The following is a 27,800-nucleotide window of genomic DNA, read 5'->3' as shown; positions in this document are numbered from 1 at the left end:
TCCCTAAAACTCCATCTTTTATAAAAGTATCACTTTTGGAAATAAAGTTAAGGAAGTTAGTTTGTTTGAGGGATTTGTGTTTGGTTTTTTTTTTCTTTTTAAGGAATCCATGCCTTCTAGAGGACAACCACAAAACCAGAAGTATACTCAGTAACTGCCCTAACAATTTTCCACACATAATCTTTGCTTGCATTTAAGGCCTTGTCTATAACAGTTAGTTTTAGAGAAAAAAACCAAAATGCTATTTCCAACTCAGTTGTACCACTGAGTGTCACATGATTTAGCTGCTAACGGTAAGAAGACCAAAGATGGTTAGCCTCAAGAGTACCTTGGTAATTGCTGAATTAAACCTTACTGGAAATTATTATTCTCTACAGCTCCCCAGGTACAGAGAATTATTCTTTATGATTATTTAATAAAATTACAACCTCATAACTGTAACTTCTTCCAGGCCAGATCCTTACATCTACCTGCCACCTCTTGCTATTAAGCTTGATTCTTGCTTGCTTGCAAATGCTTCTGCATATTGTATTCCTCATGATTGCTCCTCACCACTTCCTGACAGAAGAAACATGCAAAACACAACTGGTAACTCTAATTCAATTCATACTGTTGTGCCAAATGTCAGTCAGGGACACACTTCTGACATACAGAACTAGTTTTTGAGCTGTATGCAGGAGACTACTTATTTTGGTGTCCTTCTTTTAAGAGACTGTAAGTGTCCTTAGTCAGAAAGGTTTTTTTCATAGATGTCATAGAGCAAGAGAATCACAGAGCAAGATCTTGCTCTACCAGGCATATTTATCTATACACAAAACCAGGAAAGAATCTTGCTTTGCCTTTCATGATTTCAAAGACATACCCTGAAATTTAGTAGACAGCTTTGAAATGACCAAAGCCCAAAAATAACCCAAAACCCAAACAAACACAAAACCAAAACAAATGAAAAAGGAAATAAAAAAGTGTAAGACCTTTTGGACACTAAACTCCATTAAATATTCCTGTAAGGTCAGAAACACGACTGTGATACAATAGTGGCATGTTAATATGGACTTCTGACATCAACAGACATCTTCTAAGACAACACAAAGAGGCTCCACATGAGACCAATAGCAGTATCATGAAAGCACTGATTTTTAAAACAAGTGGATTCAAAAAAACAATCCAAGTTGCAGTTACAGAACAGGAGGTCTTCCAACCTCTTTGCTTTTATAACATACTCATTTCTCTCCTAAGAAGTGTTTAACAGCTTCTTACAAGACAAGGCAGTACTTAAATAATGATTTTTAGGTAATTAATAAATATTTTATTACATATATATAAAATAATCACATTTCTCTTAATATGATACAGTGATATTCCTATTAAAAACTTTACTACAGGAAAAATTAAGCAAACAATAACAATAACTGACAAATTTAAATCTATGTATCTCAGTATGTTGAAGTTTTATCAAGTATAAAAGTCCAGCTTTCTAATGAAATATACAATATCTGCTTATAATCTTGAACATTCCAAGATATTTTTCTTCATGAAGTCAAGATATTTACTTTACATACTTTACTGTATATAAAAAGCCTTTTTCGGCTACAAGTTGGAAGTTTCTAGAATGTTTTACCCAGACTCTCTTTAGTTCCTCAAATATTAAGCTAATAACTCTAATGCAGAGTGGTTTTACAGGCAGAGGTAGATAACACTAGTATTTGTAAATACAGAATATCTATAAGGAAAACTATCTGCACAAGACCAATACATACATAACCTCCAACAGCATAAAGTTTTACAGATGCTCCTGAAGAACTATCTTCAAACCTTATGCATGACATCCCCATTTCTGATGGTTAATGCAGTCTCATGGAAAACAGAGCAATATAAACTTTACAGTATCACATATTTACTTTCATCTACCCTTCCATTAAAGTACTAATACTCTCCTATAAACAAAGATTTGTTTGTGTGCAGATAAAACACATTATTTCTCAACCATAAAGCACTCTAGATGTTTCTAAATGTTCCCTTCCGTGCTAATCCTCTGTTGTTTTACTCTATGCACTGCCAATTGGAAATACTTGTAAAATGACACTCTCTCCCCTACACTGCACCTTTGCATGCCTGGCACACTCAGCATTTCATTTCACTCGCTGAAAGGAAAGGTTTCAAGAAATTCCTGCTAAGTACTCACAGCAGAGCAATACAATTAAACTTATCCCCCATCTCATAAGTAGCCTTCTCGATTTGATAAAAGCCTGTTTTCTTCTTCTTTCAGTTAATGCTCAGGTACCTCATCTACCTTCAGAAGACAGCTGATGTGAAGACATTAGATTTGATGAAGAATTCACACAACTATGTAGGAAATGGGTAGTCACACACACCTCTCAGCCATCCCTTCCCATGCTGGTCATAGGGTAGGAATTGTATTTTTATTACTGTTTATTTTCAGGGTCTCAGAGTTCTCTAGCTCTAAACAGATCTGTTCAAGAGATGAAACATGCCTACCTTTCAGTTTCTCTGGTCTGCAGTGCTGCAGAATGCCACACAATTTACAGTAAACCAGAATTTAACAGTGCTTTGAGGGCCGATGCTCACAATTTTATGATCTGGTAGGTTAGATTTTCTCCATTGCAAACCTAGATACGGTTTAAGCTGACAGGTTTGGTGAGTCTAAGTTTATCAGTTCCTCTGAACATAAGTCTGCACGTAAATCTGCATCAAAGAGGATGGAAGTTAAATACTCACCTTTTGAGCAGCACCTTTGTTCAGAAGCCAGCACACAGAGCAAAAGCCAACAAGCCAACAATGCCTGGCTCACAAGTACGCCCTCCAGCTGTGGGGGAAGCAGAAGAGTAAAATGGGTCTGGATTAGAGATACACATGAAAGAAAGATCAAAGAGTACTTTATTTTATACATGTATGAAGATGATCACACACGGGCTGAGCAAACAACCATTTTGTTCCAAACATGAATTATTCAACAAGACAGTGCACACACTATTGTGTCTCATTAAAAACATGGCAAGTGAAAGTGAAGACAATATTTCTTAATCACTGAAACTGATTCCCAACTATATAAAAGGAAAAGCAGGAAGGGGAAGAATATGCTAAGAACCTCCTGGCTTGTTTTAAGTGCTGATGGTCCAACACTCGGAAAGTTCCAACTTCCACGACTATAAGCATCACGGCACCGAGAACTTGGCTTTGAATTTCACATGAAGACCTTTCTTCATAATGAAACATTTAAAACACACCCTCAGATGGAGTCCTCAATACCGGAGTTTAAACAGCAGCTTAGATCCTTGTACAGATTGCATGTAGAGACCATGTACGGAAATGCAACGTAGCATCATAAATTCGCTTTCTCTTAGTGCTGTTTGAAAACTAAGGTTTAGAGTTTTGTGCTTTACAAAGGAACGCTCCAAAATGGATACACTTTCCAAACTTTTTAAATAATCTCCTCAAATTAATCCCAGGGCTGCCTTCCAGCCAACAGGAGTCAGCCAGCAAATGCTGAGCATAGCCACATTTTTGTGACTGAGGCAGCAGCTCAATGCAACTCCTCCTCGCTGTCTTCCTTCGCCACACCAGAGCCTAGCAGGCACCTGGCGTCCATCCAGACAAGAAGCCACCAAGAGTAGCAGCGAACCTGAACACCTTTTACTATTTAGCCTATCGTCAAGCCAAATGGAGCAGCTTAGGGCTGCTCTCAGTCCTCTCAGATGCAGTCAAACTGACTTTCTGGCTGCAATTTAAGATGTGCCTTGTTTCATTACGGAAAAATTCTCTGCTGTCTTCCTCTAAGCTAAAAAGGGTTTTGCTCCTATTCTTACCATCCCATCAACTGCAGGTTGGCCGCATGTAACACAAACAGTAACTCACAGGCTGGGAGCTCCCTCACCTAGATGCAAACAGGAACAAAACAGTGCAACTAGACCTCTATATCTGGCATTAGCTTGCTCCCATTTACTTGCAGCTACAGCTTTTAGGCAGAATGTAGACAGACAATGTTCTTGAAAGTCATTCCCAAAGCTTACTTGCCTTTCTTTTCTCCTTATATCTTTTTACATTGTTTGCCCAACTGTTCCTTTTTAAAACATTTTTCTAAAGACAGCCAGCATCTAAGATTGGTATGCAATAATGTAGATTTGAACCAGCAGTAACCATTAGGGAGGCAAAATTAAAGAGTTAAGAGAGGCTGCCAACTTGCCTTAATACCTCAAAAGCAAACATAAATTAAATGGGTAAAAGAGACTTACTAAATTATTCAATCTATTTTCATCAGAAAGCTGACTCTTTGATGTTAGATTATTTCCTGAATCCTTCTATCAGTCTTATACATATTTGTTCTTCCAACCTTTCCTTTGGGCAGACTATTCCATACTTTGATATATTTCATAATCTCATTCCCTTGTTTCTAGTTATGCCCCTTCTCACCCTACTAAATTAATTACTTTCTATCTTTCAAGTATGTGCCTCTCAAATATTTGTAGACTTTTATCACACCTCCCAGCTGCACTTCTAGTTATCACATAGCCAAGGTAGGCATGTTTGCCCATCGGTCCCTTGGTCTGTACTCATTTGTCATTCATCCCTCAACTCTCTTCAGTTGGTTTACATCTGTCTAGAAACAAGATGTTTGGGCCTGCATGCTTGGCAAGTTAACTCTCACAGTTGTTCAAGAAGGAGCTTCTCTTTAATTTGTGTAACCCCAAACCATATTACTTTGTATTTTGCTGCCATGACACATCTGCAAACTGATTTATCTACTGCGCTGCTGCTCACCCCAAAGGCTTCCGGTGCTTGGAAAAACACTAGTGCTTTTCCAGTTTCACTCTTGCCCTGGCGCACACACAAACACATTTCAGGTTAAACTTTTTTTTTCTCCAGTGCCTCCCCACAAATGGGAAACACCTAATTTTGATACCCTCTCATTATTTCTAGTACCCCTAGTTCTTCTCTGTTAGTGTCTTCACCTACATCTGATTCATCTCAAACATTTAGCATCTCAGAAGTTTAAAAAAAAACCAAACAAGCCTGTAATAAAGGTGTTAAAAACATACATTTCTCAGTAAGATACAATGAGACAAGGTCTCCACATGACTAAACATGACATTGTTCAGCACTACTGTGTTTACGTTTCTGTGACTTTCTGTTGAGCCTTTCCTACTCTCAGCCTAAATTACCTAATGCAAGAGGAAAAGATGAAAACAGACAATCCAACATATCTTAAGCCAGGTATGGTACATGGTTAAGCCAACAGCACTATCAGAAGGCAGCAGCTATCTCCCCTTCTTCCCCTCCCTTTCCCACTCATTAAGCAGCTGCACATTGCTTTTGTCATGCTGACACTGCCCTGTGCTGGCATAAGCTGTGGTGAGCCAGGTATTTTTCAATTTTAGATTTAGTGCATTGTGCATCTGCACAAATACTTGCAATGGCACTACGCACCAGATTTATGCAGGGACAGAAGAGTGGGACTGTGTGAGAACTTAGACCACTGAAAAATGTCCATGGGATATTGGTCCTGTATTCCCATTTGTAAGCACAACCTTGGCATAGGAAAGTAAACCTGAAATCCTGTAAACTGGGAAGTCTGCAAAAACCCAATGACTTCTCCAGAACAGATGGAAGGAGAATCCTTCTGAGCATGTGAACACTGAAGATTTCTGCATAGTTGAGGGGACAAGATGAATTAAACACAAGGTAGATCTGTTAAGGAGCTGAATTCTTTCAAGGATTAGAAAAAAAACCTGATGGAGCAAAGGAATACAAGAACACATTGTTTATTGGAACTTTCTCAAAAGATTTGGTCAAGTCCTTTACAAAGGGCTATTCAAGTCACTGTGCAAGGCAAGAAGAACAAAGTACTGTCACAAGCTGGAAACTGGCAAAAAGAAACAAAACCAGAATCACTGATCACTTTTGAGCATGGATAAGGGTATCTGCCAAGCTCTCAAAGACTAGCATCTATTTTTTTTCAGTTTGTTATTACATAGTTGCAAAAGAAAGCAAAAACTGAAATAAAATTTCAACTGAACGCAGCTTTCAGTAAGGTTAGTTGAATACACAGAATAATGTGGGTTAGTTTAGGAAATTCTAACACAGAGAGCTGTTGGGCAGTTTGGGGCCACAGCAACAAAGAAAATGAGAAAGAAATAAAAAACAGAAAGAGAGAGGGAGGTTTTTAATTACGAGCTATAAATTACCTAAAGTTACTCTGCAAGAATTTATGTTGTGTGTCAGTAAAAACAGTCATTTGACCAGCATGGTAAAACAGTAAACAAGATATTTAGAAAAAATATTGACATTATATATATTAACATTCTTTAACATACATTTTCTTAACACATATCTTCACTTTTAATGTGTTTAAATCCACCTTGACTGAAACTGTATTTAGCAGAAGAAAAATCCTCAAGAAAATACAATGAAAATTATCTCAGCAAAGAATATGCTTAAAACTGAAGGGAAACTATACAGAAACAATTTTGGTACCCTTGAAATCACAGACAACAGGCTTGGAAGGAAATTCTTTCAGGTGGGATCAGTGATATCTAAAACATTCCTGACACATTTGCCTGCCATCTCCGCTAACATCTTCCAGGACAGAGCATCCAGAAGGTCCCTAGGCAATTCAGTCTACAGCTTAACTGCTTATGCTGTTGAAAAGTTTTTTCTGAAGTCTATTCTAATTCTGCAATTTAAGCTCTTTATTTCTGGTCTTACCCTGTGTGAACATGGCAGAGAAATTGTTCTTTTTCTCTTTGCAGCACACTTTAAAATTTTTAAATTATTTTAACTTCTCCAGCCTGAACAATCCCGATTGTTTCATTCTTTCCTTGTAGGTCACATTTTCATTGCTATCGCTTTCTCCTGAGCTACTTCCAGCTTGTCCTCATCTCTCCTCAAGTATGGTGTGCAAAAACAGCTGCAGCAGTCCATTGTTCCAGGACAGAGCAGAGAGAAAGACTACGTGTTTCAGATGCTGGGCTCCTTCATATACATTATTTGCATTGTTGCCTCAGGTACAAAGTATGATCCACTACTACACCTGCTGCTTTTCCACAAGCCTACTACTTAGCTAGCCTTCGCTGTTCATCAAGCTGATAAGTCTTGCCTAAACAAGATGTTTACCTTAAGCAACAGCAAAACACACAGTAAAATTAAAAGTCAATTTATTTAAAGTGGAAGGGAGGAATTGAGAAGCCGTGCATACCCACGTAATCCATTATCAGAGCAGTTTTTTAGTAAAAGCTAGCAATAAATATGAAAATAGAAACATCTTTAGTTTCTACAAACACAAAGGAGATAAGCATTTATACAGTTTTCGGGTTTTTTTAACCTTCTTGCCTTTCAGCGAGATGGGTGTGCTTAAATCTCTTAAGTGTTTCTGAAACTCTCACTCATAATTACATAATTGTCCATTATGGAGATTTGATCACTTCCTCCAAAACAACTGATCACCAGGTACTACTAGAAACAGAACAGCGTATTACACATATCATTTCTCACACTGGATATGGCATTCTCATCTTCTTTATTTCTCATAAGTGCATTTTATGACACAAAGTGAGCCAAAAAGGCGACGGGGTTTTACAGTAACATGAATCATGATATCAAAGAAATAAAGTCATTAAATGATGGATAGAAATTTTTCTTTTATGTATTTGTGCATGGATGTATGAGTTCTGAAAGCTATCATACAGTATTTATGGCAAGACCTAAAAGTCCTACAGTTAAAAACAGGAAGCTGTATTTTGTGACCAAATTGTTGGGAAAGCATTGTATCATTTGTATCAACTATATTCTCATTGCTATTTACATTACAGCACACACCAAAAGGCTTCAGCCAAGGTTAGGATTGCTATATATTATCTATCTATCAAAACACATACACAAGCACACAACCGTATCTGTATATATAATCAGATTTCTGTATGCCTAACAAAAGACAGTCCCTGTTCCACATACTTTTCAAAAGAAACAGAGATAGTACACAAGTATTAGAACAGAAGTATTATCCTAATTTGTCAAAAACAGAACTGAGGCAGCAATGAAGTAAACTACCAAAGTTCACATGAAATGCAGAGCAAGGTACCACAGTCAAATTTTCTAATCCCAGTTACAGCATATTAACCACAAAACAATCCTCCTGTATTCCTTTCCCTAATCACCAAATAACACAGATGTAAAATGCCTGCACCTAACACTCATTCACTGTAATACTGGCAGCTAAACAACATGTAACAATTCTCCAAAAGAAAGCAAGAAATACTTTCATTCTTTACTGTCCTGAATTTGGGAAGCCAGTATCACTGTTTTCATTCCTCTTTCTTCTCTGCCAGTTCATTCCAAAGGCCTACACAAGCAGGGTTTAAGCAAACAATTTATTTTGCAACTGAAGCAAACTAAGAACTCAGTCACTGCAGTCCACCTCTAGTAGTTGGTTGTTAAAGTCAGGAGAACTAAAAAATTGCTTCAGTTACTTCACCCTTAAAACAAAAGTATCATGGAGTGCTACTAGAACAGCTGAGAAGAGAAAAAAACACACCTTAAGTTGAAGTACAGCACGTCTATATGTGAACAGACTTTAAGAAATAGAGGATTAACTGAAGAAACATTACCAAACCTGTCACAGACATTTTCATCTATGCTTGAAAAAAAGCATGCAAAAAGCAGTAAGAGTGGCATCAGAAGTGAGCATATATTTTCATGAAGAAAATCGGAAACGCTGCAGGAAATGATGGAAAAGAGAACAACTGAACCAGAAACTAGGTTAGAAAGGGACATCTCCCCAGAGCCCTAACAAATCCATTACAAGACCCTAGGGAGATGTTAAAAAACAAGGGGCTTTTGTAGCGATGTTTAACACTCCTTTATGTGACACAGTGCATATATTTACCAAGAAGAGTAATACAGCACACTGAAACTAAAAATACAACTGAGTACTGAAAGAAATTAAGACGGCAAGACAGCATTTGATCAAAGACACACAAAAGGTAACAGATTATGGAAGGGTACAAATGATGTGAGAAAAACCAATATGGGTTTATTTCAAAGAACAGGGAAGAAACCACAGAGAGAAAGCTGGCAGAAAACATCACAGAGGTTACACTTGCAGTTTAGTGAAAAGCCTAATGCAGCATTGGCAGCAAAGCACAATCTGCAACAAGCAAGCAAAAGAGCCAAGGACCAACATGCACTGTGGGCACACAGGAAAAACATCTAACTGGGTACCTTTATGACCTATTTTGTTCATTTTATATTAATGATAGCTTTCTAATCACTTTATGTTTGTATCCAGGCAACAGGACCAACCATGTATGTAAGAGATCAGGATGCTATTAATATATCTTTAAGCTGGGGCAGATGACAATTTTTTACAGAGGCAGTGAAGAATCCCAGGCCTTGCTCTCTCCCTACCAACTGGAAAAAAACCCAAACATCCCACTCACACTCCAGATTATACGCTCTGCTGCAATACAGCAGCAAACTACTCCCATCACACAATATATCACATGGTAAGTGCCAATTCCACTTCTATCATGTGATACAATTACTTCCAGTCAGAGGACAGAAAAATATCAGTAGAAGTTGGCAGGAAATGGGTAATTGGGACAACTCATGAACTCCTCAACTTGCTTTCCAGCACGTCTGCAGAGTCCTGAGGATTAACTTTTCTGCTGCCGTAGATCCGATCTGCTGTCCAACCTTCTCACCTTTGAGTGAGATATGACAGTTCTTGCTCTCATCCTTTATCTTTCACGCAACTTTCAATCTAGCAACATCAGAGTGATTTACAGAAGAAAATAAAGAGTCCTCCCAGTAAAGATAAGGTAATGTATGCAAACAGCTAAATGGCAGTGGGATTTTCTGGCTCATGCCAGAAAGAGTAGTACACTGACCTCAGCTAAATACAGAATCCATCCCCTCCATCCAAAAGAAACGCCTGTATGCTATTAATATCACAAGATGAAGCTCAGCTGTACAAATAAAACCTCTCATTTCAACTAAGTCTTCATCATCTCTCTGGCATCCACCACCTTCTCCTCTTCACAACAAAACTCTCAGGAGGGCCTTCAGTGTAGGTTTCTCGTAGCAAGACTGTTGCTCAAGTACAGTGGACAGGAATGCAAGTCTGGTTTTATTATCTTCTCTTGGCAAGTTAACATTTACAACAATTAGGTTGGAATTAAGAAAAAGAAAATCAAACAATGAAGTTCTGAAGGAAATGCTGAAGTAAGTATTTGCAAGTCAGCATGGTTTAAAATGGAAACATATTGTCTGGAAGTCAACGGAACCTGCATGCTCTTTCAAGAGACTTGCTGACATGCTGGATGACCTCAAGCACATCACTTGATCTCTCACACATTAAAAAAAATTTCGTTATACAACCTTCCTAGGTACCTCACTTTGAGAATTAAAAAATAAATACACTGTAAATACTCCTATTATTATCACTGCTGTTACTATGGGGGCTGGAACTGTCGTCAGCAAACAGGCAGGACATAATTTAATTTTCTTCAAAAAATTTCTTCACGCAAATATTTATTATGCAACAACATAGCCATCTGTTTAACACTCACTATATTTAGTTTCTGTCTTAAAAAACACAGGGAAGGAAAATACCAGCTTCTGACTCTCACTTCCACATATCCTTTCCAGCCACATATGCGTTAATACACAGCCAATATCCTTTCAACTGTAGCACACAAGAAATTGCAAGGAAGCAGACAAAATTTCAGCTTGGATGAAAACAATTCCAACTACAAATTTATTCTCCAATATACCAAAACCAGAATCTCTAGTTTTAGCAGTATTAAATAAATTTTAATTTCAGCATTGAGGTCAAAGGACAGGATAGGAAGGAAAATGGTGGGACAAGAGGAGATAGATGGCAATAAAGCACTGTGCACAACGACCATATGCTAAAAGAGGGCAGATACAAGAATGTTACATATCTTTACAGAAAAAATAACTTTTCAGTAGCATTAATTTCTCTCCAGTACATTATAAAATAAACCATTATTCTTAAGTAACAGCTGTTATACAAAGGTGCCTTTGGCATCTAAATGTATTCTACTCGGACACGTTTATGAAAAGGCTTCTCTTCTCTCCATTTGCACCACATTCTTCCATCAGCCTGTATGCAAAAATCTTTATCTAACACGTCTCACGTCACACCATTGGGACTTTGACATAATTCAAGTTAAGGAGGTAGCAAAAAATCTAAACTAATTAACACACACTGAGTGAATTTGCTAATGAGGAAAACAAAAAAACAGAAGGCACCAGATAAAAAGCACTCATGTCCTTTTATTCTTTCCTATTCCCTCCTCTGCTATTCCAATCCTGAAATCATGAACTGCTCCCAACGCATCTCAGCTCCTGGCAGCAGCATGCCTTACCACACCAGTCCTGGTCCACCAACGGAATTCCAACATACAGAGCTCAGCCCTAACTGGGAGTACACCCTAATTTTCTAGAGCTATTTATAAATGGTGATACCACATGAGGTCAGTCATGCCTCTCAGAGGCCAGTATCTGACACTGCAATAAAAAAGGGCATGGAGCTCAGGCCAAAGAAACTCCAGCGCACAGGTGAAAATGCCTAAGCCAAATGCATAAATGCAAAAAGATGCCCACAGCTGTGATGCTTGGATTACTTTAAACAGTTTCTTTTCAGATCTCCTATTGCTGACAAGTCTTCCTCTGTTTTCACAGAATCAGAAGATAACATGTTGTAATAGCGATACACTGATATCATTAATTTATTGGCATTTGATAGCTGAATGAATAGCAAATAACACCTCCCTAATATAGTGTCAGTATTTTGTCCATCAACGACACAGATTTGTTGATATGTCTTTTTGCTCATGAACTGTAGATTCCAAATATGCAAAGCAAATGAATTTTTAAAAAACAGGGACTAACAGAACCAAGAAGGATCTAAATATTACCTTTTTGCACAAAAAAACCCAGAGAGAAATCTAATCATTTAGGAGAGGTAACAACTGCTTTGAAAATACTTCTGTGTTTGTGACCATAAGCCACCAACTCAATTTCTCTCGCTCTAGCTTGTGGCACTGCACACTTATTCAGAAGCCATCTGGCCAGAAAAGCTGCAGGTAGCCCTGCCAAAGCCCGGCTGTGCCCTGATGCATCAAGGGAGCATCAAAGCTACAAACAACAAACCAAATAAATCAGGGCTACTCTCTACCAACGTGGCCCAGAACTTCAGGTGTGGCAGAGCAGGACTGGGTCATGCAGGGCCTTTTTATGCGTAAACGACAAAACATCAACAGGCTGCCACAGTCTGTATCCGACCCATATCAGCAACACAGGAACACAGCTGCCCACTTACGAGTCACACTCCTATAGAGCAAGAGTTGAGCACCGGCACTGGCAGAGGCCTCTAATCTCTCTTCAGTTTCTCAGCAAGGACAAAGGTTTAGACGAACACAACAGCAGACTGACTTGAGTCCAAAATGAAATAATGCTGGGCTTTGTTTAAATCGAACATGATTTGAGAACAGACTAAATATGTGCCACTGTCTGTCTGATCTATGCAAATAACAACTAGGTCTACTTTCTGTTATAGTTCTTGAAGACACCTCAAAAAAAAAAAAAAAGTCTACATTATTCCTCAATCCTGTCAGAAAGCTGCATTTATTTTTAAGTACCCTGCCAGCAATGCAAAATACATTTCTACCTAATATTTTATCACCAGTGTAATAATCTGAATATAACACGTTGTTTCTAGTGGGATAATTGTAATTGTTTGTTTTGTGGTCTGGTAAGAATCATAGTTATTTAGAACACTTCAAAATTATACAGGACATGAAAATGTCATTCTGAATTTGCCATAAAAGTCTACTATCCAGTTCCAGGTATTTCAAAGACTAGCAGAAGAAAGCCTTGAAGACAAATTTGCAAAACAGTCATCAGGAAAAGTAGTCCTTCTTATCCTTTACATTTAGGGATACCTTAAGCTCAAGGAAGCTGGGTGACCCTTCCAAAAGGCCTTAAAAGTCTGTTTTCATTTGCACCATTTGTCTATGTAACGATTACTACCCTCCTAACACATAAATATCAGATTACTTTTGACCCCATGACATTTTAACCTCAATGATGTACTGCAGCAATAAGTTCCACAGACGAATTTGTGCACTGAATGAAGTATTTTTCCTTTGGCCAGAACTGACTTTATTACTTTCCAGTATCGACAGTCTTGCTTTCTGATGACACCAAGCTATCTACTCCTACACCACTACTCAAAGCAAGAAACTGTCAATATCTCTTTTAGAGAAAAACTATTTCATAAATAGAAAGTACTCTGCAATGACCATAACTCGTAGAGATGCTGTAATCGGTATGAAAGCTACCAATAATGCCTACGCTGCACCTTCCGCGATGATGTTTCTTACCAGCAGTAGTAGCTTTTTTGTGCCCCTGCACTAGGGCTTCAAGAGCAAAGGTCAGAGCACCTCCCTCACAGCTCAACAGCCAGGCCTAGGAACATAATGAAATTACCAGCAATATCATCATCATGAAGAATGATGCTAAATACACAGTTTTTAAAGGGCCGATGGGTTTTCTGAGCACGTCAGCACAACTGTAGTATAGTAGAGACACTCCTCCCTTGATGGTGGGAACAAGCGTTAACAGCTGTACGAATTAGCTATCCACTGGAGTATTGCTCTTCTGAACTTGCCATCAGACATAATTCCTACCTGCAGGATGTGAAGTTTGCAGCTGTCGGTGTCTTCATGATGCTGTTTTACAGAATTAAGTGGCGTATGTAAAAATCAGTCAAACAATACCTAAAAATTACTGAAAGAGGTTACCTAGCTGACAGAAAAGAAGAAATACATTGAACAACCCACTCAGAGATTCCGATACAGTAATTCGTCCTCTTCATCCACCCCAAATTGTTAGAGCCAGCTGAGTAAGGCATTTCCTTATACTTTTCACTGCCATGAAGTGGATCTTCTGTCCTGATCTAGCCAGAACTACTGACAGAAGCTGGAGCCAAACCCCCGTCAGTGTGCTGGCTAGCTTCCTCTCCATCATCTGACAATCTCATTAGGAAGTGTGCGACCCTCTCCCCAGTTAAGAAGCATGGCATAGCCAGTAATTCATCTCTTGCAATTACAGATGCCCCTGAAATAGATTAAATATCTTGCTATCCATCTTCAGGGATCCTCTTATTTGATTTCAGTTTTTCTTGTATTGACAACTGGAAAACATGGATGGATATCTAAATACTGTTAAAGAGATCTGGTATTATCTCGTGATGTTAGACATCAGGGTTTCACTTGGGTCAAATAATCTCTCCATTTATAAGAACAATTCCACATGATTCAACAGTTTTTAAAATATTAAAGGATGTCTCCAATAGGCCTAATGATGAGATCACTAATTCTGAAACGACAGAAGCTTATGCAATGGTTTCGAGTCATTTCATGCTGGCAATGACCAAGTATCAATGACATTGTGTTTTTAGGATATAAGGAAAAAAGTCTTTTGGCACTTTAGAGAGGGATTATGACAAAGAGTGCTCAACCTGGATGAACCAGAGACATTCAAACTGGTCATACACCAAAACATCAGTGAAACAGCATTTTTCCTGACTTTTGTCATGTTTATCTAACGCTAAGAAGTTAAGTATGATGGATATTTGCCGAGTTTCTCCTTGTCAACACAGGCTGTAAGTGAAGATGGTCCCACTTCCCTGACTCTATTTGCTTTCTGAAGCAGCAAAGGTACAACCACTGCAGCCACTGCTACCCCTTCCACTGCACACATGCTTCCAGTGAATCTGTGATACAATCCAGTGACACCTACTTGGAAAACCACCATTTTAGCAGGTCCTGTGAAAAAAAACAAAACAATAGTACATGATCTAGCCACAAACACTAAGACAGGACAAAGACCTACCCTGAGTATAAACTACTGTTCTCCTGTTTATCTCCTTTCATCACTGAGAATTCAGTTTGACTATGTCCAAAGAGTAACCTGTGTTCTACTCAATTCACCTGTTTTTACCTTTCCCTGAAATAGTACCGACAAATAACTACAAACTAACAATACTAATAACTACTTGCTAATTAAGGAGTCAAGGAGGGGAGGAATAGTACACACAGCAGGCACCTTCCACCAATCCATGTTATACAGGTGAGATAAAAGGCAAGACCATTTTACAAAAAGGCCTCAAGCAAATGCCATTTTCCATTTGATCCTTTTCTAGCACAGACAAACTACCTAGAGCTTCAAAACAGCTGAATTCAACGCTGGGCGCAAAAATGAAAAGGTTGATTACAAATCAACATCTCAACTTTAAGTTCCTTTCAAAAACATTTGAGAAAGGACTTCTCCGCATGGATTTTCTCTCTTCTGCCTAAGTTTCTCCTCCAAGCCTCAACACCTTGCACAGTAAGTTCTTTAATATGGAAAACGTATCCAGTGACTTTTCCCTGTGGGTGTTGCTGACAGAGTAGAGGAACGTGACTCACTTACTGTTTGGGTTTTTTTTTAAAATCCATCGGCAAAATCTGCGGCTGTCTCCTACCCTGACTTCTGGCTCCAGAAGATCTGTGCCCACTCCCACCACCAGCCAACCAGCTCTCTTTGCCCCTGTAAAGGGCAGGTGGCTCACAACCAGCCCTGTGCAGCCCTCACAAATTAAAAGACCCCGCAAGCCATGGGTCAGCAGGCAGTAACACCAATGTTTGCTGCGTCCCGTATTTGTCATTAAATCTGTATGCTGACTATTCCATGTAGTAAGCTTCTGGATGCAAGGACTGCCTCTTCCCTTCTGTAGTGGGAATTTCCTAGGGTTAAATAAATAAAAATAGAATTTAAATACCAATCACAACTCTGAGAACTAACAGCTTTCCACAAAGATACAAAAGAGGCAGACACCCCAGAACTTGCACACAGGTTGCCATCAGCAGTCACAGTAAGGTGGCCTCGTAACAGAGCTGAGGTGAAGCATTTTTTGTTTTAACACAATGATCAACTGATTGTTAAGCTCCTTGGTCTCTTCAATGTGAAGACATGGATTTGAACTAAGTAATATCGAAAAATGGGTCTGCTTTAATTATAGTGCCTAGTGAACCACTGACCACACAGAGGTTTTTGTTCAGGACTGCTAAAGAATGAAGCACCAGATCGCAGGACTGCTCAGCTACATCACCATGTGCAACACAAACAGGACTAATGTAACAAAAGATGAGTACTCAAGTCTACAGAAAACACAGCAACTCCACCAAGAGCTCCCAAATTTAAATCCCTACAGATATAAATTACAAAAGCAGCAATCCTCCTGGAAAAATAACATGGAATTCTTGATGTAGAAAACAATCTACAAAAGTAGAAAACAATGTACAAAAGGTGGTATTTTTTTCCCCTCAAAAGGAAACTTGAAAAAGTGTAACTACTGAAATGACTGTCTGAGACGAAAAGGGAGCCATACCTCTCTGAACTATTGCTTCAGTCTTGAGTCTAAAAGGATTTCCTTACAATCACTCGCAATAACTTGTTTTGTCTAAAGACTTTGCATGTTAGCTATTATGTTAGAATATATTCTGAAGCTGCACACTTCTTCACAGGCAAGACAAACTCAAGGTGGTGAGCGATCCGGGTTATTAGGACATGCAGTAGACTGATTAGGAATGGGATCTGATCATTGTTTATTCTACTACCTGTGGGATCTGCTGCTCCAGCACTGGATTCCTGCCTGTTTCCCTGCTTTAAGTTTCATGGCCTGAAAAACACCTGTGTCACTGCATGTTACTCTTGCAGTTTTTTCCCTAAAGAAACAGGGTAGAAAAAGAGGCTGGCCTGATAAGGAAAAAGAAAACACCCCATCTGGACAAGATGACTGCAAAAAGAAAGAAAATCACTGACTCATAAGCTGTATATTAAGCTGTTTCACAGGACCTCCCTCCCTCAACCTCTCCACTTCCTTCTTCCCTAAAAGCGCGTAAATTTATGGGGCTTTCTCCCTGTACGCTAGCAAAGCTTCACTATCGTTTAGGCCAAAACACTAATGCTATTCTCACAGAAAAGACGACCAAGGGACAAAATATAGGAAGTAATTCAAGGTGTAACTTTTTTTGCAACTCATTATTCCCTAAAGACAGGGAAAAAAGTCCTAGCAAACACAGCGAGTTCAGCTCCCAGGATCTAGTATTTCAAGGCTGCAAAATGCACATACCACTCTATAAGACCAGTAAGAAGAATTAATACATAAACAATGCTTAACTCACACTGTTGGGTTCCAAAAGTTCAATTAATACCAGTAGATACAAAAACCCCTTCAATCTGTAGCATGGTTTCTTACTTATTGTAATTACAATAAAACACATATAGATGGTAGAATCAAAAGAATGAGTTTGGGAAAATTATTTTTTTCCCCTGTATTTTCACGATCTATAAATCAGAAATTGTTTTATTTAAGGGGGACACATTAAGGTTGTATAAGCAAAATTAATTCTGATATGTTCTATCTTATGAGTGTTTGTCCTCACAACCTTCAGAATACCTGAATGTGGTGGTGTACATCCATACACATGCCTCCGTGTGTGCCTCTCCTCCTGTCTCCAATTTCCATGTTTAAACAAAATCCTAAATGATGAATTCCACTACATAATCATCTGACTGATATCACACAGGCAGAGCTATCACCTGATCTGCCACAGGGGCATCTTGAGCTAACCATAAGTTACAGCAACTCTAGGTGGTTGTTCTCAGTGGGGAAGAACTATAAAATGGAAGCAGCATTGCCATAAGGTTTTAGGTATTCTCTGACAGCCAGGTCTTCAAATTCAGAGACCTGGATTACATCCAAGGCACAAGAAAGTGCTATAAACTGTTGTATCTACTTCTTGCTATCTGTATCTTAGCTATTTCATCTTCTTTTCTCCTCCAAAACCTGTCTCTCCCACCCAACCTGTTATAATCTAACCTTCTCATGTTCCTCATGCCATACTTGCCCATCTTTGCTGATCATCTGTCAGTCCCCTGTCTAATGTTTCCCCTTTGGCAACACAAGCTGACAGATGCAGGACCCTCCTGATGCAGTATTTTCCATGTCATTAGCACCCAAAAGCCTACTAGCACCTCAGCACATCCACCATTTCTATGAAACCCATTCATTTCCTACAATCAGACACCTTTTTTCAACAGCCATAGTCTTAATTTCCCACAGCTTCCAGCTTCAGCTTCTGTCTCCTTTAAGGATCAGTCTGTATGCCAGCCTGCTCCAGCTCACAACCCCTGAATCCCCCAGTACAGGAGCTCCCTCCTATCCCCTCTATAAAGAGACTGCAGAGTCCAGACTACAGGACAGGTTCTCAGTTCTGGTGCAACTCCAGTGCTGACCATCTCCCAAGGGCAGGGACCTGCAGTTCAGGGGAGAAACCAGGGCCAGCCCCAGGCTCACACATGCTCAGTGGGGGTGGCATCTTCAGAATTTCTAAGCAACGCTACAATGTCTTCAGCATGCTTAAAGCTACATTTCCTCCCTTGACATTGTATCTCTCAGGTAACTCTCATGGGAACCTAAGAGAGTATTCTAGCTGTAATGCAATATCAATAACCACATATTATATGTATTTTGTAAATATACACTTCTATTCTTTTTGATAGTCAAAAAGACAGTAACAGGTATTGATGTTCATAATAGTTCATATTCATTTCCCTATCCCACCCATCCACATTAGTGAAAAAGACACCAGCCTCAATACACAGATTCTCTAGAGTGCAGACACAAACTCACTATGTTGCTTAGTTAACAATTCTCATAATTCTTATCCACCTACTAAAAAAAAAAAAAAAAAAAAAGTGAGACTACTGTTCCCCTGGAAGGGGAACTGAGGTATGGTGGTAAAGGATAGAACTACAGTAGAAAATGCTGTAATCATTGTAAGTACTAGCCCAAAAAAAGACTCCATGCTTCCACCATCTTCTGGTGAAAATTTAGGTGGCAAAGTGCTGAAGCAGACTCAGCTCTATTTACAAATGCTTTAAATACTTGTATCTTTTGCTGAAAAGTAAGCTCAAAGTTTTCCAAGGCAAAGGTAATGTGTATTATATACTTTGAAAACATACAGTGTGGTTTAGTAAATGTTTATTATTACTTACTCACTGGAAGGAAGAAAAAAGAAAAATGGAGCAAAGTACAAAACCTTCCAAAGAATCAGATTTTCTCCTTTTCCAATTTGCGTACCTGTGTTGGGAGGGTTTTTTGATAAAGCCAGTGGCCAACCAGCACATGCTATTTAATTGTGATGAACAGCATGATGTGGTATGATAAGAACAGCTCGGAAGGCTGAGAAATAGCACTTGCTGAAAATCAATAAGATGTGTTAGGGGTGGAAATCTTCATAGGACCTCTGATGTATGGACATCACAGATCTCTCCGTGCAATGAACTTTCCTGAGATAAAGCTGCTCTTTAGAAGAAAGCAAGTTCCATTGTGCAAAGCACAGACCGTGCAAAGTCATACGATGAACAGCTCTTCTAACCAGAAGTAAACTGCTTTAGAAAATGTAGCTTTTTATTGGAACTGACTTTTGGGGCTCCTTCTGAGAGCTGACATCTTTCTCCAAAGCAACACAGCAGAATGTCTGGTATCTGTAAACTACTTTAGATCTCATAGTAACAGAAGAAAAACATTAGATTCACTGTTTAAACAGCGCAATCAGGAAGCACTCTTACAGAAATTGCCACATCAGATATCACAACTGGGTGGCAATTGGTTTGTAATCTCTGGTATGGGGCCTTCCAGTCCCAGCACCATCTTTCAGAAAAATAGCAGCTGGCGCACAAAGATTAGAAACATCAATATTGATTAAAGTTATATTCCAATTTGAAAATTTTAAAGCCATATGAAATTTTCAGGCTGCTGGGCTTTGGGGGGAAAAAAAAAAAGCAACGTTGGCTTTCAAAACGGGTTTCTGATCTCCTGGAAAATCCAGATTGGTAATGTAGTAAAAGCCAAAATCCCAGCAAGAATGAAGGTGCCCTATTGTAGGTGCTCTCAACCTCACCACACACATCCCCCCCTTTCTCACAAACCATCTGAGTGCAAATGGTCAGGAGGAACCTCGGGCTTACCTCTAATTGTTAAGAGGTTGACACACTTCACTGCAGTTAGAAGCAGAAGAATATGGTAGAGGTAATCTTATGACTGCCTGACTCTTGGAAGGGCCAGGGGGCTCTGATGAATGTATTTATTGCTGTAATCTTGAGCCAAATGCCTAAGGGTGACTGCTATTTCAAATCCTCTAAAGCCTGTGAAAACAGATAATCCATTGTTTAAAGATTTTAACTAAAAAAGGCCAAGGTTGAAAAGCCTCAGGCAGAAAGAACACTGAAACACTAGACAGGAGAGCACTTTGCATTAGTTTGCTGCCCACATATTGCTATGCTCTGAACACTATACAAGAAATAGCAGCAATTGGACCTTTGTGCCAAAAAAGAGCTTCCACCGAAGAAGGAAGAAAAAGGGGATTCCTCTGCCCAGTCTCATAGCTACCTGCTCCCAGATGCACTATACACCAAAGGTTTTAAGCCTTAGAAGTGATTAGTTATGCCCAACATGAGCTGCATTAAATAGGCACAGAATTTTTAAATCACTCAGTACTTGCTCTGGTAATGAGGCCCCTTTAATAAAATGCCTCAAGCTGAATACTTAAATATTACTGCATTCAAAAAAATCAGTAGTTATTTATAATCTCTGCAGCTAGTACATTTAAAGCACGAGGATGCTGTGCTACCAGTGTAATGGCAATGCTGACCTTGTGCAGGAAGTTTGCCAAGCCAAAAAAATGCACTGTATGACTTGCTCCCCAGGAAAGAGACACCATACCCAAGCAACCACAACAGAGGAAGAACTACTCCACTTGCTGCTCTCATGTACTGCTTCCTAGAATTTGCCGTGTCCAAAACCAAGAAAAACTAACAAACATTTCTAAGAATTCTTGATGTGACGTTTCCTCATCCCTGTTTAAGATGGTCTTGGGTTACAGCAATAGGACAGTCTTTCGCACCAGTATTACCAACTCGAATCTAGATTCGGATTGGTCAAAAGCAATTTTTACTTTTTTCTCTTATTCCCCACTGCTCTCTATTTCTGCAGTCTCAGTGAGGCCAGCCTTGAAGGCAGAAGAAAGGGATGAGAAGCCTCCTCACATTCACAGGATGGATTTCACTGCAATAGCCAGTCTGTTCCTGTAACTTTACATAAACAAAACATTTCTTTCTGCTTCTCCTTCAAGACAGGTGGAATCAAGCTAGATGGCAAGATTTTCCTAAAAAATATTATCTAAGGATAATTCATTGCAGGAAATCTAAATTTAAGATTAGAGTATTAGATTATATCCTGAAGTCTCTGCATACAAGGTCATTCCCATTTCATTTGGCTGAGAGTTCCCTCATCTTATTCTGGCCGTCACGAAAGCCCTGGCATGCATGCTCACGAGCCTTGCAGCCACTTCCCCAGCTTTGTCAGCAGTTTCATAGCTACACTGGAAGACAGCTATGGTAAAAGGTCATGATTGCAAAGGAAGATGGTACTTCATACAGCTGCAGGAAAAGTTACGAACACCACAACAGAGACCCAGCAGAAGAGGCTGTATAACACCAGTGCCAAAGGGTTGCGAAGACAGGACAAAACCAATAGAGCTCTCAACACTCGTTTTCAAGCTTGGTGCCCTCAGTCCCATCCTGGTACAGCAAGCATGAGGTTTCTAAATCACTAGCCCATGAAGACCAAACAACCTCTGCATCCCTACCTAATGCCTTCTCCAGATGAAACCTAACGACACGGGAAAACCGGAATCTCACGTTTGTGGTTTACACCCTACATCTGTATGAAAAGATGTTTGTCTGTCTTATTTTTAGAAGTTTGGTCATTTTTAAAACTACTCAATATAGACTTTAAGACCAAACAGTTTACAGACATACCCTTCAAGAACAGCCTTGTGTCCAGTGCAGACACTGTATCAATTTCCACTGCTTTGTCTTTCAGCATTGCCTCTCACTGATCTTCACCCTTGCACAGGATGCATTTCAGGAAGATATAATTGCAGGAAGGGGAAGGGGCCTGAGCATTCACAACAATTTCAGTCCCCAAAGATCTGTCCAGAATAGTACCAAGGGTCAGACCATCAATGGCAGGGTGCTAGGAAAAGGTGTTGAGGAAAACTCAGAAATATATATTTTCTTTTTTTTAACAAGGTATGGAAAAAAAACCCCAAGAACCATTCTATGGAAACATAACTACTTTTCTTACGTAACATGTCATGTCTTTTTGGTAAATTGCACAGGAACATAAAGATAATGCAGCACTGCTCATCAGAGAAGCTGGCAGGTCCTGGAGTAGGACACAAAAAAATACAGTGCAGAACCTGCGACCCAAGGTCTGGTCTGCACCTTGATCAGAGCAACTGCTTTCCTCTTCCCCTGGACACATCTCCTTTAGAAATTACTATTGCTATGATTTCTTCAATCTTTCCCCTCAGAGGAAATCACTGAAATAAAAATTAACCCAGTATCCAATTAAAAGTGGAAAAGAAAAGGCAGCAATGAAGGGCTGCAGTTACTGGCTTTCAGTCTGCTGGGCATGCAGCTTGGCTCTTAATCATGCTGCCTGCTTCCGATACCCTTTTAGAGTTTGTCATGACCACTGTTAGTTAAGTCTAACCTAGATAAATTTGACATTCAAAAAGTTTGCAGGACTGATACAAAGAGAAGTAGCGTTAAGACTCCTCTTCAGTTTGTACCACGTGAAATTGTACTTTTAAGGTGATCATCTGGCATGTGTTTAGGTGGTCACACCTCTCCTCCAAAGACAGCAGTCCTGGCACCTCATCAACTCATCCTATCCCCAAGGCACTCTGTGGTGTGCCAATACATAAGTATTTGAGCCTGACTGGGTTTCTTACTGTTCAACTGAAAAGTAACTTTTTCCTCTCCTGGAGAATAACACAGCAAAAAAGGAGGTTTGTTTTGCTGTTTAATTTAATTTCCACATCAGTTTCCTGATCCTGCTTGCTGAGTGGTTGTGCCCATATTGAGAAGGGTCCATATAGGATTGGATTGCTTTCGTCAGTAGTAGCATCAGCTTAAATGCAAACCAACAGGAGTATGTCCAAGGGGTATCTTCACCCCATTTTCATTTACCAATGGGAAAAAGCTAACACTGACATGTAAATAAGATAATTATAGCATGGCTCTACAACACGCAAAAGAATTAACTATAACAATCTCAGAGAAACATTATACTCAACACCAACTGCAATTATGACAATCCCTGCACAGTAGCTTGTTCTTAACCTGCCCACATATGCAACGGAATACCAAAAGGGACTTCCAAGATCTGCCTGCTACCACAGGCACTGTATCATCATGTGTGGTTACTGAGGAATTTGTATTTAAAAGTAATGCTGGGAAAGGCAAACATCAATATTGTGTTTGAGGCAAATGAAGTTTTCCTGCAGAAAGCTCTGTGTTTATATGTTTATGTGGACTTGGGCCATGGAAACATACCCTGTTCCATGTATGGCTGATACTGAACTATAGATGCTAACACATGATAGCAGCACGTTTTCATGGTAGCCTTGCCTCAGGGAAGTAGGCTTGTTCACATCACAGTTTGATACAAGTGGCCAGACCTGAAACAGGAACATAAAGGAGGGATATGGATGAAAGCCTGCAGACAAAACTAAATCAGGAGACAGTGACAGATCTGTGCTTATGAGGAAGATGATTATGACTCAGCCACAAGTAAAGCACATGCAGTTTGAGCTGAAGTATCACTGACTGAATCCAGAACATTTAATTAAAAATGAATAAAACCAACAAAATTATAAGTAACAAAATACATTATTTGTAACTGAAATGGAGGGGGCAGGAGGAAGCTTGATGTTTCAGAGGTGTTCTGGACAATAGATCAGACATGGAGACTAGCAATTTATGCCACGCTTCAATGCTGGAATGAATCTGCCTCTTTGCAGCTGCCAGACTGGGCCAGGATCGCACTTTATCCCACTGAAAAGACAGATTTGACATTGTGGTAGCTCACATTGTTCCCTGAAAGTGGATTCTCACAGCTGATGAAACAGGGAGCTGCAGCAGTCTTCATGCACGGCCACTCTGCATTGATGGATGCAATGTCTACATTAGTTTGCCTGCTCTTTTTTAATACCTGTGCAGCCCTCAATAACTGGAAGGACAAGAAGTTCACCAACAGTAAGGTGCCAATGATTTCAGTTCTGTAGCTCCACAGCCAAGACAAACGATGCCACTTCAAAGACATCTCTACACTTGAAACAGACTCACACACAGGTGATGTCCAGAAGAGAAACACAAACAAGACACAGGTGATGACAGATGGAGGAGGATGACATTTTAAGGAGTCAGCCAAGACACCAACCTTTTCTCCACTGAAAATTTCTGCCTTTAATTAGATTGCAAAGTTCCCAGGCTTACTGTGCTCCTCGTTCACCTTGGGCCATCAAATATTAAGAGGTATTCAACTTGCTGTGAAATTACATTATTCATCTCAAGCAGGGACCTAGATACAATGTGCCACTGCGTTGAGCCACTCCAAGCCTGACCTCACCATTTGTTCAAAGTTGAAACTTCCAGCAGTGCAAAACTCAAGACTGTGCAGGAGAGAAGCCTGTCTCTTTACAGAAAAAAAATCATAGACCATTACCTGACATTTTGACAATCAGCGTCCTTCCAAAGCCAACTATCATCTTCGCTGTTAAGGTTTTCAATCGAATGAAGTCCTACTCATGACCTGGTCTGACTTCTCTGGGACGGGCATGGCTGGCCAGGACCACAGTAAGGTCACAGAATCATAGAATGGTTTGGGTTGGAAGGGACCTTAAAGATCATCTAGTTCCACCCCCTCCTGCCATGGGCAGGGACACCTTCCACTAGACCAGGTTGCTCAAAGCCCCATCCAACCTGGCCTTGAACAATTCCAGGGAGGGGGCATCCACAATGTCCCTAGGCAACCTGTTCCAGTGCCTCACCACCCTCACCCAGTGAATAATTTCTTCCCTACATCTAACCTAAATCTAGCCTCTTTCAGTTTAAAGCCATTACCCCTTGTCCTATCACTACATGTCGCTGTAAATAGTCCCTCTCTGGCTTTCTTGTAGGCCCCCTTTAGGTACCGGAAGGCTGCTGTAAGGTCTCCACAGAGCCTTCTCTTCTCCAGGCTGAACAACCCCAACTCTCTCAGCCTGTCTTCATAGGAGAGGTGCTCCAGCCCTCTGATCATCTTTGTGGCCCTCCTCTGGAATCACTCCAACAGGTCCATGTCCTTCTTATGCTGGGGGCCCCAGAGCTGAACACAGTATTCCAGGTGGGGTCTCACAAGAGCAAAGAAGATGGGGAGAATCACATCCCTTGACCTGATGGCCATGCTTCTTTTGATGCAGCCCAGGATATGGTTGGCTTTCTGGGCTGTGAGCACACATTGCTGGCTCATACTGAGCTTCTCATCAACCAACAGCCCCTCAAGTCCTTCTCCTCAGGGCTGCTCTCAATCCACTCATCACCCAGCCTGTATTTGTGCTGGGATTGCCCCAACCCATATGCAGGACCCTGCACTTGGCCTAGCTGAACTTCCTGAGGTTCCCATGGGCCCACCTCTCAAGCCTGTCAAGGTCCCTCTGGATGGCATCCCTCACCTCCAGCATGTCGACCGCACCACACAGCTTGGTGTTGTCAGCAAACTTGCTGAGGGTGCACTCAATCCCCCTGTCCATGTCACCGACAAAGATGTTAAACAGCACCAGTCCCAATACCAACCCCTGAGGAACACCACTTGTCACTGGTCTCCACTTGGACATTGAGCCATTGACTGCAACTCTTTGAGTGCAACCATCCAGCCAATTCCTTATCTGAGTGGCCCATCTGTCAAATCCATGTCTCCAATTTAGAGATAAGGGTGTCATGCAGGACAGTGTCAAATGCTTTGCACAAGTCCAGGTAGATGAAGTCAGTTGCTCTTCCCTTAACCACCAACGCTGTAAGCCCATCGTAAAAGGCCACCAAATTTGTCAGGGACAATTTGCCCTTAGTGAAGCCATGTTGGCTGGCACCAATTACCTCCTTGTTTTCCATGTGCCTTAGCATAGTTTCCAGGAGGATCTGTTCCATCATCTTGCCTGGCACAGAGGTGAGACTGACTGGCCGGCCTGTAGTTCCCCACAGGTCTTCCTTTTTTCCCTTTTTAAAAATGGGGGTTATGTTTCCCCTTTTCCAGTCAGCGGGAACCTCCCCGGATTTCCACGACTTCTCAAATATGAGGGACAGTGCCTTAGCACCTTCATTTGCCATTTCCCTCAGGACCCAGGGGTGCATCTCATCAGGTCCCATGGACTTGTGCACCTTCAGGTCCTTAGATGGTCTTGAACCTGATCTCCTACAATGGGCAGTTCTTCATTCTCCCAGTCCCTGCCTTTGCCTTCTGCGTCTTGGGCAGTGTGGCTGAAGCACTTGCCGGTGAAGACTGAGGCAAAAAAGTCGTTGAGTACCTCAGCCTTCTCCATGTCCCAGGTAACCAGGTCTCCCGTTTCCTTCCGGAGAGGACTCACATTTTACCTAGTCTTCCTTTTATCACTGATGTACCTACAGAAGCTTTTCTTGTTGGCCTCGACATTCCTGGCCATAGCAGGGCTTTAGCTTTCCTAACCTGATCCCTGGCTGCTCAGACAATTTCTCTGTATTCCTCCCAGGCTACCTGTCCTTGCTTCCACCCTCTGCAGGATTCCTTTTCGTGTTTGAGTTTGTTCAAGGGCAACTTCATCCACGCAGGCCTCCTGGCATTTTTGCCTGGCTTTCTCTTTGTTGGGATGCATCACTCCTGAGCTTGGAGGAGGTGATCCTTGAATATTAACCAGCTTTCTTGGGCCCCTCTTCCCTCTAGAGAGCTTGATCCTATGGTACTCTGCCAAGGTCCAGGTTAGCAGTTACAGGGGAACCCTGGCTGCTGAACAACTTAATCACATCACCATTAGCTAAACAAAAAAAACCCCAAACATACACCACCACCCCAACCCCCCCCAAAAAACCCAAACCCAAAAAACAACTAGAGAAAAAGTGCTCTAAAGATCGGAAAGCTAGTTAAGATCAGAACAGACAAATTTATGTAACTCAATTATCAGTGAAGGTATTAAAAATGCTACACTAAAAGCAGTCCAGGATTAGGAGCAAGTTAGTGTCACTCTGGGAGGTGTTCAACTTAGCTTCTGCTCAGATATTTGTCCTGCTGACATTTTCTACATCTGGACTAACATCCTCAGTTTTCATTATATTCAGTGGAAAAACAAATAAGAACTTCCAGAATGTGATTCACCTCACCAAATGTGGACATCTGCTTTTGGGGGAAATGAATTGCACCCTAACATACCCTTAATGTTAAGGGAACTTATGGTGCCTAGCTCAGATGTGGACACTTCAGTTGTAGATCTTCATGCATAGTCAGATGAGCTCAAATCTCATCATCAAAGAGATGATAGAACTGACTGTTTTAAAAGCCCTTTCTGACATGAAATTTCCCATGGACTTTAAAGCACTGGGTAGGGCTAGAGAGCTAACGCAAAGCTATTCAGTAAGAGGCTCTTAAGACAAAACCAGACATTTATAAAATGTTCTGGGGTTCTCCTAACCTTTCTGAAGTAAATCTCAAGTTTCCCTTCTTTTCTAAATTGATCTCTACTACTTGGAGTCTATTACAGCTAAGGCCTGTCATCCCACTGTTTCCTTTGAGGAAT

At 40.4% G+C, this 27,800-nt stretch overlaps 1 protein-coding gene across 5 annotated transcripts in view; it reads right to left on the bottom strand.

Moving 5' to 3' along the window:
- NDST2 (N-deacetylase and N-sulfotransferase 2) overlaps positions 1-27,800 on the bottom strand; it is a 140,250-nt gene that overhangs the window by 106,577 nt on the left and 5,873 nt on the right. For 3 of the 5 annotated variants that reach the window (XM_069796328.1, XM_069796325.1, XM_069796332.1), the window contains exon 2: positions 2,737-2,824. The exons of 1 other annotated variant lie outside the window; for it this stretch is intronic. The gene's annotated coding sequence lies outside the window, so the exon portion shown is untranslated. The remainder of the gene's footprint in view (positions 1-2,736; positions 2,825-27,800) is intronic. One more of the 5 variants, XM_069796327.1, reaches the window with a different exon arrangement.

This window comes from Haliaeetus albicilla, chromosome 11, assembly GCF_947461875.1.
Source record: "Haliaeetus albicilla chromosome 11, bHalAlb1.1, whole genome shotgun sequence".
In the NCBI taxonomy this organism is placed as follows: Eukaryota; Metazoa; Chordata; class Aves; order Accipitriformes; family Accipitridae; genus Haliaeetus; species Haliaeetus albicilla.
Note: the sequence above shows the minus strand (reverse complement) of the source record. Positions and strands in the feature narration are given on the sequence as shown.